We start from the raw sequence: 17,008 nt of genomic DNA on the forward strand, positions 1-17,008 counted from the left end.
GTGTATCACCATATTATTTTAATGTATTATCTTACTTATGCGCACACTGGTATGTAGTGCAAACAGTTTTACCGTTTACTGCACGCTGTTATTCTTCTCATTTTTTCTTTATAGCGAAGGGGAAGTGTCACCCATAGGCCTACTTCCACGTTAAATAAGGTGGACAAAATATTTTTTCTAATATTTTAACGTATTTGGAATGAAATGACAACACATTTTAATTCTGTGGGTGAATTATCCTTGTATATATATATAGCAATATTGTGATTTTAGTAATTTGACATTTTTATTATTAGTTTTTATATTTCTACATAGCTTTAATTATTTTTTATTTCAGTTTTAATAGCTTTAGTAATTGTGGTACTTAAACCTTCAGTTAGTTGCCGAGGAAACATTTCTAAAAAGTAAAAAGGTCCCACAAATTTTTTGGCTTTCCAGCATTTTTGTGTATTTGAACTCCTTCCAGCAATAACTGTGTGATTTTGAGATCCATCTTTCCACACTGAGGACAACTAAGGGACTCATATGCAACAATTACAGAAGGTTCAAATGCTCACAGATGCTTCAGAAGGGAAAATGATGCATTAAGAACTAGGGGGTGAAAACTTTTGAACAGAATGAGATACAATTTTCTTATTTTGCCTACATATCATAGGCAAACAATTTTTCATTTAGTACTACCAAGAGAGTTACATGTTTCCCAGATCACAAAATAAGTCAAATTTACCCTGATCTTCAAATTAAATTTTTTTTCATTCTGGAGCATCAGTGAGTGTTTAAACCTTCTATAATAGTTGCATATGAGTCCCTCAGTTGTCCTCAGTGTGAAAAGATGGATCTCAAAATCATACAGTCATTGTTGGAAAGGGTTCAAATGCACAAAAATGCTAAAAACTAAAGAATTTGTGGGACCTGAAGGATTTTTCTGAGAAACAGCAGGCAGTTTAACTCTTCAGGGCAAACAAGGGACTGAACAAAATCACTAAACAAAAAAACACAGCTGTGGATCATTCAGGTAACAACACAGTATTGAGAATTATATCTATATCATCTAATTTCATCTAACTAATATACTGAAGCTTCAGCTTTCAGTATTCTTCAAATTTTCAAAATTACCAAAGACCAGTTTTAGTTTTAGCTAACAATAACAACACCTATATTGCAATGACATTCATAAAGAGAAGAGACATTTTCAGCGCAACCAAAGTGTCTATGGGCCACTGCATATCGGGGACAAAGTGAGAGTAAATAAGAGGTGGTGAGTCACTCCCCCTTGACTCAGTGTGAGCTCTTCGACACCTGTTCCTCATTAGATGTCTGTCCCCGTGCCAGAATCAATACGGCAGGATGCTAGAAAAAATCTGACTGCCATTTGTGAATGGACAGAGCATTAGCAAATTCCAAATTATTTACAAACACGGGCCTCTCCTCATTACTCTTCTTCCTGGCCGTTCAGTCTTAGGGCCCTCTGCATCTCAAGCTGAAAAAGCAAGTTTTTCCCCTCCATCCATCCCAGCCTTGTGAAATCAGATGCCCTAATTTTATTTGGATTAGCAGAATATTGTGTTCACACAACACTTTCAAATACACATGAAAGCATTTAACTTTTTTCCTAAACCTTCACACTCACGTCTCTCTCCCTCGCCCTTTAGATGACGTATATGTTTCCATAGATTGCTGCATATTTGCTGGCAAAGACAGACTTGTTAAACAAAAGAGGAAAGCTTTTTTGGGAGGGGACATCAGGGCTCCGCAGGGGTTGCAGAAACCTGGGAGAGAGAGGGAGGGAAAAAATGTTGCGTGGCAATGTAGCGTAAGTTTGTCATCTTTACAATAAACACATCTACATCACAGCAGTGTAAACATGTGGTTGGGATTGGAAAGCAGGGAGAGAGACAGAGAATCGGTGGAGCGGAGTGAGTTCTGTATAAGCATTACGGGAGATCTTGGCCTTGGCTTGTGCTTCACAATCACTGGGGTAGAAATGTAAATACCGAAATAAATGAAGCGAAATTAAATCAAAGTAAACAAAGTAATCATTCACATGCCATCTGCCCAGCTGCTGAGGCCTTTGTATACCTATATCTGCCAAAATAGTTAGCCTTACTTATAACAAAAGTGATGAGGGGTGTTTACAGTACGCAGCATATTTAAACGAAAACATAAGCTTTGTTCCTAAACCTAGAGAGTTGCTTCGTTGGATACTGCCTACAAAGGCAGCTCCCTTCTAAGAACATCCAAATCAAATTAATGGATAAACTGTTCCAACTGATTCATAATTGTTTGTGATTCACTAAAAAGTGCCGGCTCGTAACAAGAGTCATTTGTCTGGAAAACCTATTTCTAGTCACGCTGTTTAATTTAACTACAAACCGCATACAATTATTTTGCTCTGAAATCAGACTTAACTGCTCGTGTTGAGTGTTTTTGTTCACTAAAAACCAAACCTGCTAGTAAGAGTCAAATGCTTTGGATTCAGATTTCAATAGTCACGTAGGTTTTGATTCGCTAATAAGCAGGGGTTAAATTGGGATTTGTTATGTGGGGGGGGGGGGGGGGGCTTTATGGTGGCAGGCTATATATATATATATATATATATATATATATATACTATTTATTCTGAAGCAATATTCATTTAATTCAAGGGATTTTTTTTACATATTTCCCCCTAACTTCATTACTACTTCTTGTTTCATTTAAAATTCTAAAAATGTGCATAAAACTGAGTAGGATAAACTTTTTATCCGATAAGAATAAATGCGCATAAACTACGATGGAAACACTTTTACCGAATAAATTCCTCCATGCGCATTAAAAAAAATCATGTGACTCTGCACTGGTAGAACGGGATAACTCGACTAACCAGCAGACCCATCTTGTCTCACAGCATCAGAAATGTTGTATTGGTCATTCTGAAATGTTTGCTTCACCAGTTTCATCACTTTGATCACTTGCCCACCACGCTTTGATTTTTTCATAGTAATAAAAATCATTTAGATCAGTTAGAGAAACAGTGCAATTAAAAACTGAACACGGCTGCTCAACAGTCGCATCACAGATCCGCGGCTGGAGTCGAGTATATTTTAGTGATATTTAGTGGAAGTTTGTCAGCAAGTGATGACTTTATTCTCTTTGTCTTGTTGGATGGAAACGCTGCTTTATGCGCAAATGTTTTATGCGATGTTCCAGTTTTGCGCATAAGTAAAATTCACATTTTTGGATGGAAACATAGCTAGTGTCTTTACTCTGTGTTTATTTGCGATTGAATTAGCTGTTCATGTGATAGAGTGTTGTGATTTTGGTTTGCGTTTTGGTGATTGGCTGGTTATTTTTTGTTTTTGATGTTTTAATCTCGTTAGGCTACTTGTGTAGCGTTAATGAAGTGTCGAGTCCTGCAATCTATGTGCCGGGGCTCAGCCTCGGACGGCCCGGCCCAATTTAATCCCTGCTAATAAGAACCAACCCATACTAATCTTTTGCTTAGATATCAGACTTCACTGCTCGTGCTGTATGCTAGTGTTGCTTTCGTCAACGAAAATTATGACTAAATATCGTCGTCAACGAACCTTTATCACGTGACGAAAAAGAGACGAGACGAAACGAAAATGCTGGTCATGTGACGATGATGACTATAATAAAATGTATAATGCAGTATCGTTGACGAATAAAAACGAGACTAAATATGGTTTACAAAATAAAAACTATGCTAAAATGTCTCTTAATTTTTGTTGACGAAAACGAGACGAAACGAAATGTCATAACGTTAGATTGATGTGCGCATGCCCAGTAGCCAGAGCTGTATCCCTTCTAGCCTAAACCGCAGGCGACGTCACTTTCTCAAGCCCCACTCGCGGAATTATTACAGAAGACGACTCCAAACGAAGTTAAGTCTGACAGAGGAAGGGACCGATGGCCAGTCAGCTGGGGTTCGTCTTTGGGAGAAAAAGAAGAAACGACATTTCTTTGAAGCGTTCCCCTCAACTATGTCGTAAAAAGGTTCATTATTCAAAGCTTTTCAACACGTTGTACACTAATGACATCTTGTGGTCAAAGGTAGAAAGTGTTGCTTTTGCGTCCCAGATGCCCAAGCGATTTTTGGACAGTTTCATAAAATAGATCAATTTGTGCTACAAAATTATAATAAATATTTTATTTATAAATGAATTAATCTGTAAATAAACTTATAAAAAATCATGATTCGTGTTGGCATAGATGATCACAGTAAATTAAGAATATTGTTAAGCTGACTAATATTAATATTAATTAGAAGTGCTTGTGAAGCGGGGATTACTACAAAATGAACATGCACAAAATTACACATGTACATATTTATTCGTATTATGATTTATTCTTAAGAAGTGAATGACACTTGAAACCTGCGTGTTATTTGATTTTGTTGTAAATTCAAATTAGAGCATCTTCCATGTCTGGAATGGATGTATTCTTGAACCTATAAGGTAACAATAATATAATAAGATAACCTTGTTTGATATGGGGTTGGCTAAATGAAAACTTTGGTTTCGTCTATACAACTAGGTACTTATACTATATTGACTGGGTTAAATAAAATTGCATTACTAAAAAGAGACTAAAATACATTTTTTATTGACTAAAGTTAGACTAAATGTAATCAGTTTTTGTCGACTAAAACTTGACTAGAAGAGTATGAATGTGACTAAAACTAATAAAAACTAAAATGACAGCTTCACACAAAGACTAGACTAAAACTAAAATTAAAACCGGCCGCCAAAAACACTACTGCATGCTAAATCACCAAAAAGAACTGGCTCATAACAGTTATTTTACTAGTCACGCTGTATGTTTTGATTCACTACAAACCGCATACAAGTCTTTTGCTCTAAAATCAGACTTAACTGCTCGTGTTGAGTGTTTTTGTTAGTTTTAATCAAACCAAACATGACATGTGTGAACACACCCTGCTCATACTGTATGCTTTTGAATCACTAAAAAGAACTGGCTTATAAGAGTCATTTGCTTTGGAATCAGATTTTGCTAGTCACGCTGTGTGTTTTGGTTTACTAAAAAAAAAAAAATCTTGAAAATCTGACTTTAGTGTTTGTGCTGTATGTTTTTGGCTCACTTTTTGGTTGAGTCAGAAATCAGGTTTCACTAGTAATTTTGCTTGGAAATAAAACTTTACTGCTAATGTTGTATGATTTTGATTCACAAAGGAACTGATTTATAAGGGTCTGAGCTTGAATTGGTCAGTTGCTGGTCATGCTATATGTTTGTGATTCACTAAAAAGTACTGATATCTAACAATAGTAATTTGTCTGGGAAACATATTTCTAGTCCTGCTGTATGCTTTGATTCAGTACAAACTGCTCATGAGTCTTTGCTCAAAAACAGACTTCACTGCTCATGCTGAATGTTTTTGTTCCTGCTTGTTAGAGTCAATTGCCCATGAATCAGATTTCAATAGTTTTAGATAAATAATAAGAACCAACCCATACTAATATTTTGCTTGGAAATCTGACTTCACTACTCACTAACACAATTAAATATTTCTTATGCTTTTCAAGGCGTGCACTGTATGCTATATTAAAGCGCTGTGTATCATATTCAAACCCTAATGAAACTATGAGTATGTCGTAGTTAAGTCTTCAGTTAAGTCATGAAGTTACAAAAAAAGGCAATTAAAGCTGCCTTAAGACTGTGCATGTAAGTATTTATTATTTATGAGTCACATTTTAAAGCAATGCCAGCTGCTGTGATGTCTGTTAATCAGAGAATAAAATAAAAAAAGGAAGCGCTTTATCATAGGCTATATTTTCTTGCTGAAGGGCACAGGTATCTATATGACATTTATTATAATGGGTTTATGTGAAGATTGTTTTAAGTTCACTAAAGTCTAATAAATGTTAAATTGATAGCTCTCAATTATACTGTAATGTCAAATGGCTATAGTCAATGGTTAAATATTAGGCATTAAACAAATATAAAAAATATATACTTTCTGTATGTTGTTTCTACATTACTTTGGAGATTGAATGTGAAATTATTGCAATATAAAAGTATAATTAAAAATTTAAATGCAAGGTGGGATTAATTCTCGATTAATCATAATTAATTCCAGAAAAAAATCAGACTTCATTGCTTGTCCTGTATACTTCTGAATCACTAAAAAGAACTGGGTCATATGCTTTGGAATCAGATTTTACTAGTCACACTGAATGTTTGGATTCACTACAAAATGCATATGAGTCTTTTGCTCGGAAATCAGACTTCACTGCTCGTTTTGAATCTTTTTTGAATCTCTTTTTGTTTTGTTTTTTACTAAAATAAAACCTGCTCATAAGAGTCAACTGCTCTTGAATCAGATTTCAATAGTTTTAAATTACTTACAAGAAATCAGACTTCACTGTTTATACTGTATGCTTTTGAATCACTAAAAAAATAACCGGCTCAGAGCCACTTGCTCAGGAATTGAGTCACTAGCACAATAATTTTGCTTCACTGTTAGCGTTGCATGCTTTCAATTCACAAAAGAAGTGATTCATAATAGTCTGAGCTTGAGAATCGAAAATATGCTGGTCATGCAGTATGTTTGTAATTCACTAAAAAGTACCGGCTATATATATGAGTCTTTTGCTCAGAAATCTGTCTTCACTGCTTGTGCTGAATGTTTTTGTTCACTAAAAAATAAACCTGTTCATAAGTTTCAACTGCTCTGGAATCAGATTTCAAAAATTTAAAAATAGCATCACTACAATAAACTGGCTTATAAGTATCATTTGATTTGAAATCAAAATGTTCTAGTCAGAGCCATTTGCTCAGGAATCGTGTTTGACTAGAGTAATTTTGCTTGAAAATCAGACTTCACTGTTAGTGTTGTATGCTTTCGATTCACAAAAGAACTGATTCATAAGAGTCTGAGCTCGAGAATCGGACATTGCTGGTCATGCTGCTTTTCTCAGATTTTTTGTCTTGTTTCCAGCCAAAATATCTAAAGATTCTTAAATTAAGAAGGGTTTTCTAGACGAGTAAAAATGATTGTCTTGTTTTCAGAAAAAACAAGTCAAAATGAAGTTGTTTTTTTGCTTAGAACAAGCAAAATAATCTGCCAATGGGGTAAGCAAAAGAATCTTACTTCAAACAGAAAACAAGATTATTTTTCTTACATCATTGTCAGATTATTTAGCTTGTTTCGAGCAAAAACTCGCTTAATGTTTTTTTTCTGAAAACAAAAAAAATATTTTTACTCGTCTAGAAAATCCTTCTTGATTTAAGAATTTTTTGATATTTTGGCTGGAAACAAGACAAAAATTCTTAGTAAGAAAAGCTTTTTTTTTTTGCAGTGTATCAGAGTCATTTGCTTAAGAATCACACTTGCACTGTTCGAGGTGTATGTTCGTGTCAAATAGTAAATTCAGGGAACACTTTCATTCAGTATTTTTCAGTAATTTTTTTTTAATGGAATGCTTTAAAATGTCTAAACATTAGGCTATAGTTTGTTATCACTACTCTTACTACCATATGGTCCATATGTGTTGGGCATAGTTACCACATATGGTTGCCGAAACAAATGAATTCATTTACTTGCTTTAATCGCCACCAGCATACATCATTAGACATTACAGTGGCTGTTTTGTCCTTCAGCCCTGCCAGTTTTTCTTTGAGTCTAGCTGATTCTTGAGGATATGTGTTATTCCATCACCCTTTGGCACTGGATAACTGCATTTAAGCCTCCAAGCTGTGTTAGGCTTGACTGCGCTCCGGGCTGATGGCAGCAGTCACTGTAACGTAACGCTCCTCTGGGTGTTACCATTGAAATGTCAGCCTGCCATTGCTGATCAGTTGTTCAACAGCTTCCAACACTGGAAAATAAACACCTTTTTCGTTTTCTTTTTCTACTGTCTGTTTTATTTTTTCTAGCCGTGTTTTTTTGGGGTGGGAGGAGTGATGAGATGTGTGATTTCAGGGCCTCTGAATTCCTCCATTAATGACTCCCAGCTTTCCAGCTCTGAGAGGCTGGAGAGAGGGACTGCAACGCTGATGCTGATAGACCTGCTAAATGCTTCTCACACACAAACACGGACACTCTGCTGGAGTGGAAAACCAATGCTTGGCATAGGTTGCTGATGTAACACTTTTTAAAGATGCACCTAGTCATTTTTACTCATTCAAATCTTCTGTATGTTAAATATGTTTTATTGCACATGGAGAGAGAGGGTCCCCACATAGGGCAGCCATGTTTTGATCACATGACCAGCTGAACTACTTCTTACTTTAGGTATGTTTAACCAAATGGCATCTGACTTTAAGTACTGGATGGATTAGTTCACTTTCAGGATGAAAATTGCCTGATAATTTATTTAGCCTCATGTCATCCAAGATATTCATATCTTTCTTTCTTCAGTCAAAACGAAATTAAGGTTTTTGAGGAAAACATTCCAGGATTTTTCTCCATATAGTGGATTTAAGTGGGGATCAATGAGTTTCAATGCAGCTTCAAGAGCTCTACACGAGATCCCAGCCGAGGAAGAAGGGTCTTATCTAGCGAAACAATTGGTCATTTTCTAAAAAAAATGCTCATCTTGCACTACTGTAGCTGTGCAATGACTTAACGCATTACATAATCATGTTGGAAAGGTCATGCGTGGTTAGTTCTTCATCTGTGTTACATTGGTTTAAAAAGTTGTGTAGGGCGAAAAACTCAATTTAGTTTTCTCCTCCAACTTCAAAACCATCTGAAATCGTTGTTTTACCTTTTTTTGTAAACAACGTTTGACTTTCTTTGCACTTTTGCTTTGTAAACACTAGGTCAAGTACTTATGCCTAGGTCACACATGTGACCTTTCCAATATGACTAATGCGTGAAGTTGAGCTAGTGTAAGACGAGCATTTGTGGTTAAAAAGTATATACATTTTTATGTTTTTTTACAAACTGACCGATCATTTCGCCAGATAAGATCCTTATTTCTCAGCTGGGATCGTGTAGAGCCCTTTGAAGCTGCATTGAAACTGCAATTTGGACCTTCAACCCACTGGTCACTAGGGCTAGGAATCGATTCCAAAAAAAAATCGGTTTCTCGATTCCAAGGCATCCCATCAAAGGGGAATTGACTCCTCATTCAGAGCTGTTTTCAGTTCAACAAAGCTTATCTATGGGTGCCTCTCAAACAGAAGGCTGCATGCTACAAAGGCTGCATATCTTGGCTGCTAAGTCATGAAACATTGCTAAATTCGTTTCCACCAAAAGGTTCATTTGGATAGAGCAGTTCAAAAAAACGATTCGAAAGTTATTTTACGGTGGAACTGGCTCATGTAGTCCAGAATTTTGAGCACTGCACGACAGAATAGATCATGACGTGATCGAGGGTCTTGATCTGATTTCTTAAATAAATGCTGTTTTTAACCTTTCTATCAGCCAATGATAATTTTGAAAAAAAAAACAACAAAAAAAAACGCTGGGAGTACAGATCAGTGGCAGAGAGCGCATCTGACAGATGAACCACAAGTTCTTATATCATTGTTGTTATTGTTCTGGTTATAGTTTTGTTTCAGTGTATAGTTTGTTAATTTTGTGCAAAGCATACTGTTAAAGTAAACATCATTCAACACTTTAGACACTGTTGAGCTGTGGGCTATGACTAACTTCATGGGTAATGCAGACAAAATTACAATTAAAAATCAGTCAGAGCTACAGAAGTGTATCGTAATTTTTACAAATGAAGCTTCATATTATGAGAAGGCTATTTCTATGACCTTTATATCATGCAGTCATTGTGAAATTAGGTTCCTCCAATCGAAAAAAACAACAATCGAAAAAACAAAAACAAGACTGAGAAATCGTTTTTCTTGGAACTGAATCACATCGATTCCAGAACTAGGAATTGGAATCAGGATCAATTCCAAAAATTTCGGAATCCACTATGGAGAAAAATTATTATTATTATTATTATTATTGAGTTTATTTCAAAAGGGACCATGTACAATTTTAACATAAATGTTTCCGTTTCATGCATTGTACCGAATTTAGCCGATGGCTAATTTTCATTCGCAGTCCCTGGAATGTTCTCCTCAAAAACCTTAATTTCTTTTTGACTGAAGAAAGAAAGACATGAACATCTTGGATGACATTAGGGGTGAGTAAATTATCAGGAAATTTTTATTCTGGACGTAAGTAAACCTTTTAAAGTATATATATATATATTTTTTTTACTTATCTTGCTGATTGGTTATTCTTTTTAAAAACCACTTAAAATGTTAGTGAAGGTCTTTTACACCGAAAAACAGTCATAATTCATTTTTTCCCTCTGGTTTTCAAGATTCAATCTCAGTGCTTTCTTTGCATGTGGAATAAATATGATACTAAAAGGTTGCAGGTTTGCTGTCAGGTTCAATATACTTTGCAATGTCCCATCCTTCAATAACAACCTCCTCGCAAAAGTCAAATGATGCCACAAGGTCAGATTTCATAGGTCAGTTTTACAGTTTGGTGTCAATAAAGGGTCTTCTGAAATCATTTACACATTTACTTGAACTCGAAAGCAGAATGCTCATTTTGCAATAAATGTTAAGGAACAACTACGTCCAGCGCCAAAGTGCTATTTCTGAGCCTAGATCACATCACATGATTAGAGCGTCAGTCCAGCTCACACAGGTTGTGGTTTTGTTGGCTCTAAATGCAATTACACCAACCACAGTGTATTCAGAAAGCAAGTCGCTGCAGTGTATCAAAGGTTACAGTAGATTGAAACAAGCTTGGCAACTCCGGCGTATTAATAATAAATGGCTGCCACCCATGTAGCGGACTTAGAAGGGGGCAGCCTGAATCAGTTTCCATCACTCTGTTTTTAAGGCCATATGCCCCTTTTCATTACTTAGAGCACACCAGCTGTATTGTAACTACAACCAATTTCCTTGCAGTCTATAAAACTGTCAATCAGAATCATACAAGAGAGCCGAGCGCAGAGTAGAGCATGGCTGCCCGAACGGGGGGAGATTGAATTTGTAGCCAGATGTCAGCAAGTCGAAATCCTGCGCAAGATAATGTTGTTGGACTTTCGTGACTTTAATGTAAAGTTCAGGCAAATTGATTAGGCTTCAAAAGGAGCTGTTTGAAATATACACAGGCTAGGTCAGGGAATTCGCAGAGCGTAACCAACAACGGATTGGACGCCTTGGTTGAATCAATCAGGTTTGTTAGTTTAAGGACCGTATGTGAGGAAATTCCTAATGACTGGGTGCTAGGTGATGAAAATACTAATGCCTAATGCAACAGTTGAGTCATGCAGGTTACGGACAAAAAAATCATATCTTGGTATTTCTTCGTATGTAAAGTTTACATACACCTTTGCAAATCTGCAAAATGTTAATTGTTTTACTCAAATGTAATTTTTTATTTAGTACTGAGCTAAAAAAGATTTTTTACATATAAAAGACATTTACATATAGTCTACAAGAGAAAATAATAGTTGAATTCATGAAAAATGACCCCGTTCAAAAGTTTACATACACTTGATTCTTAACACTGAGTTGTTACCTTAATCATCCACAGTTGTTTTTTTTTTTGTTTAGTGATAGTTGTTTGTGAATTGTCCTGATCAGTTAAATCCAAATAACCTACAAATTATTTGGTTTTTCAGAATGTTTGTGTATTTGAACCCTTTCCAACAATGACTGTATGAGTACAATTGAGGGACTCATGCAACTTTTACAGAAGGTTCAAACGCACACTGATGCTCTAGAAGGAAAAACGATACATTAAGAGCCAGGGGTGTAAACTTTTGAACAAAATGAAAATGTATACATTTTTCTTATTTTGCCTAAATATAATATTTTTTTCAAAATGGGTAAAAGTTACTCTGATCTTCAAATTCTCTTAAAGGAACACTCCACTTTTTTTGGAAATAGGCTCATTCTCCAACTCCCCCCGAGTTAATAAGTTGATTTTTACTGTTTTGAAATTCATTCAGCCGTTCTCCTGTTCTGGCGATATCACTTTTAGCATAGCTTAGCATAAATCATTGAATCCTATTAGACCAGTAGCATCACGTTCAAAAATGACCAACGAGTTTCGATATTTGTCCTATTTAAAACTTGACTCTTCTGTAGTTATATCGCGTACTAAGACCAGCGGAAACGTAACGATGCGGTTTTCTAGGCCGATAAGATTAGGAACTACACTCCCATTCCGGCGTAATAGTCAAGGAAGTTTGCTGCCGTAACATGGCCGAAGCAGGCGCAGTAATATCACACAGCACATGTGCAAATGTTTACTTCCGTCAACATATCCAACTTGCATGCACAGCACAGACAGCGTTCCTCGCCATGGAGACATTTGTGAGAGACGATTTAGAAGATATTTACTTTGGTGCAGATCCTGAACCGTATCAGTTTGAACCAGAATTCACTGAAGCTAAGGTTTTGGTACGCGAAAGACAAGAAAGTGTGTCTGAACTGCCTTGGACAGAAGGGATGAGGAGAGCAGATTCGCGCTGGTGGGGCTTGCCAACCCATGCCAACTAAAAGTGAGTGCCTGTGTTGTCGCGAGTGGGACCAGGTATTGCCATCGATGGCAAGGGTGGATCTACCTGATGAGGAAGTGGCATGTCGCAACATCCGAGGACTTGGATGCAATGCTGCATCCTGCAGTAGTAGATTTTTTTTTCCGGTTTGACAAAATAAACTAGAAAAAACGTCACACGCCGAGTGGACCTAATGGCCAGCTGTCGCAAGAGTAAGTTATTCCTGCAACCACTACATTATATAATATAAAGATTTTAAATGCATACTGTCAGTTTGCATTTTCAGGCTTACATTCATGATGTACACTTTTACTCAAAACTGACTTTAAAACACCACCGACTGTTCGCAATAACTTTCTTTTGCAATCACACATGGAATTTGGTCATAGCAAATACTAAGCCAACTGTTCGCCCAAACCTAGTCGTCAGGGGTTGCATTTCACAGGTAACGTTAGCAATTAATCATGTTTCACTTACAGCCGTGGGCGATGCTCCTTGTTGTCCTGTCTGTAACGTTAGTTTGAAGATTGTTGGGATCGCCGTGTCCTTTAGACGCCGTGCTGTAGTACCGGTAAAACTATCCAAATAGTCATCTGGTTCAAAATCCTCGGAGCAAACACGCCATTTCTTGATCGTTTCTAACGGTGTTTTGAGATCCATGTTCAGAGCAGCCAGCCATTGATTCATTAGTCGAAATTGCTTTTTTTTCGTGGGAATTCTATGAAAGATGGTAGTAGATTACGTCTTCGACTTACTATCACAGCCCCTTACAATGCACAGAACCATAGCTAATCACACACAGGTAAATCCAACCATTAACAATTTACCAGCTGCAACTCTGACAGCTGCAACAACCGGAATTACACAAACTTAGCACCGGTCACATTGGAAGTTACCTAGCTGGGATCTAATTTCAGGCGCTGTGTGATATTAATGCGCCTGCTTCGGCCATGTTACGGCAGCAAACTTCCTTGACTATTACGCCGGAATGGGAGTGTAGTTCCTAATATTATCAGCCTAGAAACCCGCTGCTTTACATTTCCGCTGGTCTTAGTACACGATATAACTACAGAAGAGTCAAGTTTTAAATAGGACAAATATCGAAACTCGTTGGTCATTTTTGAACGCGATGCTACTGGTCTAATAGGATTCAATGATTTATGCTAAGCTATGCTAAAAGTGATATCGCCAGAACAAGAGAACGGCTGAATGGATTTCAAAGCGGTAAAAATCAACTTATTAACTCGGGGGGAGTTGGAGAATGAGCCTATTTCCAAAAAAAGTGGAGTGTTCCTTTAAGTGTTTTCTTCTGAAGCATTAGTCAGCGTTTGAACCTTCAATAATAGTTGCATATGAGTCCCTAAGTTGTCCTCAGTGTGAAAAGATGGATCTCAAAATCATACAGTCATTGTTGGAAAGAGTTCAAATACACAAATATGCTGAAAAACCAAAGAATTTGTTGGACCTGAAGGATTAACCGCATTAATATTTTGATTACCCCGTTACTGCTATTTGCTATCATAAAAAACGCTTACTTGTAGGTTTAAAATTCTGTATACACTCTTAAAAATAAAGGTGCTTTAAAAGGTTCTTCACAGCGACGCCGTAGAAGAACCATTTATGGTTCCACAAAGAACCATTCAGCCAAAGGTTCTTTGAAGAACCATCTCATTCTCACCTTTTTATAATCTGAAGAACCTTCTTTTGCCACAAAGAACCATTTAGACATAAAGGGTTCTTCTATGGCATCGTGAAGCACCTTTATTTCTAAGAGTGTATGACACAATTATTGCGCTCCTATTCTATCCACCTTTTTCTTTTTCCGTTAGAGTGGGTGCGGCCATTTGTTAATTTTATGAGTCTGGCTTCCAGTCTCATCGCCTGTACAAAACAGCTCGTTTTGCTGCTTAATATTGCAAACTGGTGTGTCTTACCACATTATTTTAATGTACTATCTTAATTATGAGCATACTAGTTTGTAGTGTAGTGTAAACAGTTTTACCGTTTCCTGCAGGTTGCAATTCTTCTGGTTGTTTACATACAGCGCGACGCTCGTTCACGAAGTCTGTGCAGTTTAGCGGAGAGTCGCATGCAGAAGGCTCCTGACAGGAAAGTGCAAACATTTCCATGTCCTTCTAACGTTTACAGACGGAGAATTTACCTGTGAAATGTAAGTTATCAACTGAGGAAAACAGCGTAAGTAGCGTCTCTGTCAGGAGTGTTGCCAAGTCCGTGATTTTACCACGGAATTGGACTATTTTAATACTGTTTTCGCGGGTTAAAGCGACCACAGTAACGTGATATTTAGCTGATATGCTATTTTTTAACAGCGGAACGCCACCAAAACCCGGCAGAATGCGCTTGGGCTAGTTTTGAGAAAAATTGGGCGCTTTTGTTGTGAAAACCTGGCAACCCAAGATGGGGAGAGCCGCTTTACGTGATAACTATACGCCTTATTCAGCCCGCTGCCATTTTGAATCGAAAACGAGGCTGTGAGGGATAGCAGTCCAGCAGCGCCCACTGTGGCGCGTTGTTGCGTACCGGGATGTAGATCGTATATCCGTAAAATAATAGGTCATTTCACATTTTTCCACAGGACAAAGAGCTCCAGAAGACGTGGATTGATCGACAGGACAAATAACCTAACTTTCAGGTAACAATATTGCATTTTTTTTTGAGAAAATGACTGTGGAAAGACTGCTAATTTCTAATGGGAGCATGTTTATCTTCCTTTAAACGCTTACATAGAGTTTTTCAAATGATGTTATATAGATTAAAATGCTTAATGGTTTGTGTTAAGAGCCTGCAGCTAGGTCATAAGCGTCTTCCCGACCTTTATTATGAAATTACGATAAACATGACATTTTCCTTGTCTAAAGCAAGACAGAAACAAAAAAATAATGTTCTGAATATCATTTAGCGATTTTAAAAGGGGTTGACATCAAACACTACATGGCAAACTAATAAATAATTGTTATCTTTTGATCTCTTTGCATAAAAATAAACTTTCAACCCACTGTTTTTTGTATGACTTAACATGTTGTCTGAAAGAGGCTTACGATCTAACGTTAACTGCAGGCTCTTAACACAAACTATTAAACATGTTGATCTTTAAAACATCATTTAAAAAGAATATCTTTTTCATTTACAATCGCAAGGTTTTCTTTTCGTGAGGTCTTTGAGTCCAGGTAAACACAGAAGGAGCTGAACCCTCCTTAAGCGTCCTAATTCCAGTCAGTGTTTTTGAAAAACAATCCTGAGTAAAATGTTGAGCACTCTTGTGTTCTTTGTAATCTATTTAGTTTAGTTGTTGTAGTAATACATCACATGTTAGCTCTGCGTAAACGTTTAAAGGAAGATAAACATGCTCGCATTATAAATTAGCAATTAGCCAACCGGCTAGTTTCCACAGTCATTTTCTTAAATAAATGCAATATTGTTACCTGAAAGTTAGGTTATATGTCCTGTCGATCAGTCCACGTTTTCTGGAGCGCTTTGTCCTGTGGAAAAATGTGAAATGACCTATTATTTTACGGCTATACGATCTACATCCCGGTACGCAACAATGCGCCACAGTGGGCGCTGCTGGACTGCTATCCCTCACAGCCTCGTTTTCGATTCAAAATGGCAGCGGGCTGAATAAGGTGTATATCTTACGAGTTATTTTAAAGCCCTTAATACAAAGCATGTCTCATGTTTAGGACAAATTGGAAGTAAGCCTATGAGTGAGACTTCCGGTTCATAGGGAAATAAGGAAAAGATTAACAATGTGTAGTAAATGGTGAAACTGTTTGCACTACAAACGTGTGTTCTTAATATTAGGATGATACATTGAAATAACATGAAAAGACAAACCAATTTGCGATATCAAGCGGCAAAACAAACTGTTTTGACATGGATGACACCGGAAGCCTGACCCATATAATTGACATAATTGACAGAAAAAAAGGTGGATATTGATATATTACAAAGCTGATATACCGCCCAGCGCTAAAACAGCTATTACTTTATTATACTTAAGAAATAGTCATGGGTAGCTACAGTTTGAAGAATCATTTATTAAATGTATAGCAAAGAGACAAATAAGTTATAATATTTTTATTTGTTAGAATTCTATCAGTGTTTGAACATTATTATTTCGAGAGCTAGTACATTTGTTCTACTTTCATGGCTAGCTTTTCACAAAACCCCAAAACAGATCGGACGTCTATGTAACACTGTAACAGGGGAACTTTAGTTGTCCGTGAACAAGTTAGCAATGAAAGTGTGCATCTTAATGTCTTCTCAGTTATGTTCTCACAAACAATGGTAGCATTACATATAAACTCTTTAAAAATATACTTCTGTCAAGTAACTTGACAACTACTATGTACACTACAAAAATAAATTTTCATATAAATAAATTATATGGCATACATTTATCTTTGTAACTGAAAACGACATACATCCACACCAAAACAAGGAAAAAAAATGGCAGTCTGTAAAAAAAACCCACTGATTATTTTCCTTTTAAA

This window comes from Garra rufa, chromosome 15 (assembly GCF_049309525.1).
Source record: "Garra rufa chromosome 15, GarRuf1.0, whole genome shotgun sequence".
In the NCBI taxonomy this organism is placed as follows: Eukaryota; Metazoa; Chordata; class Actinopteri; order Cypriniformes; family Cyprinidae; genus Garra; species Garra rufa.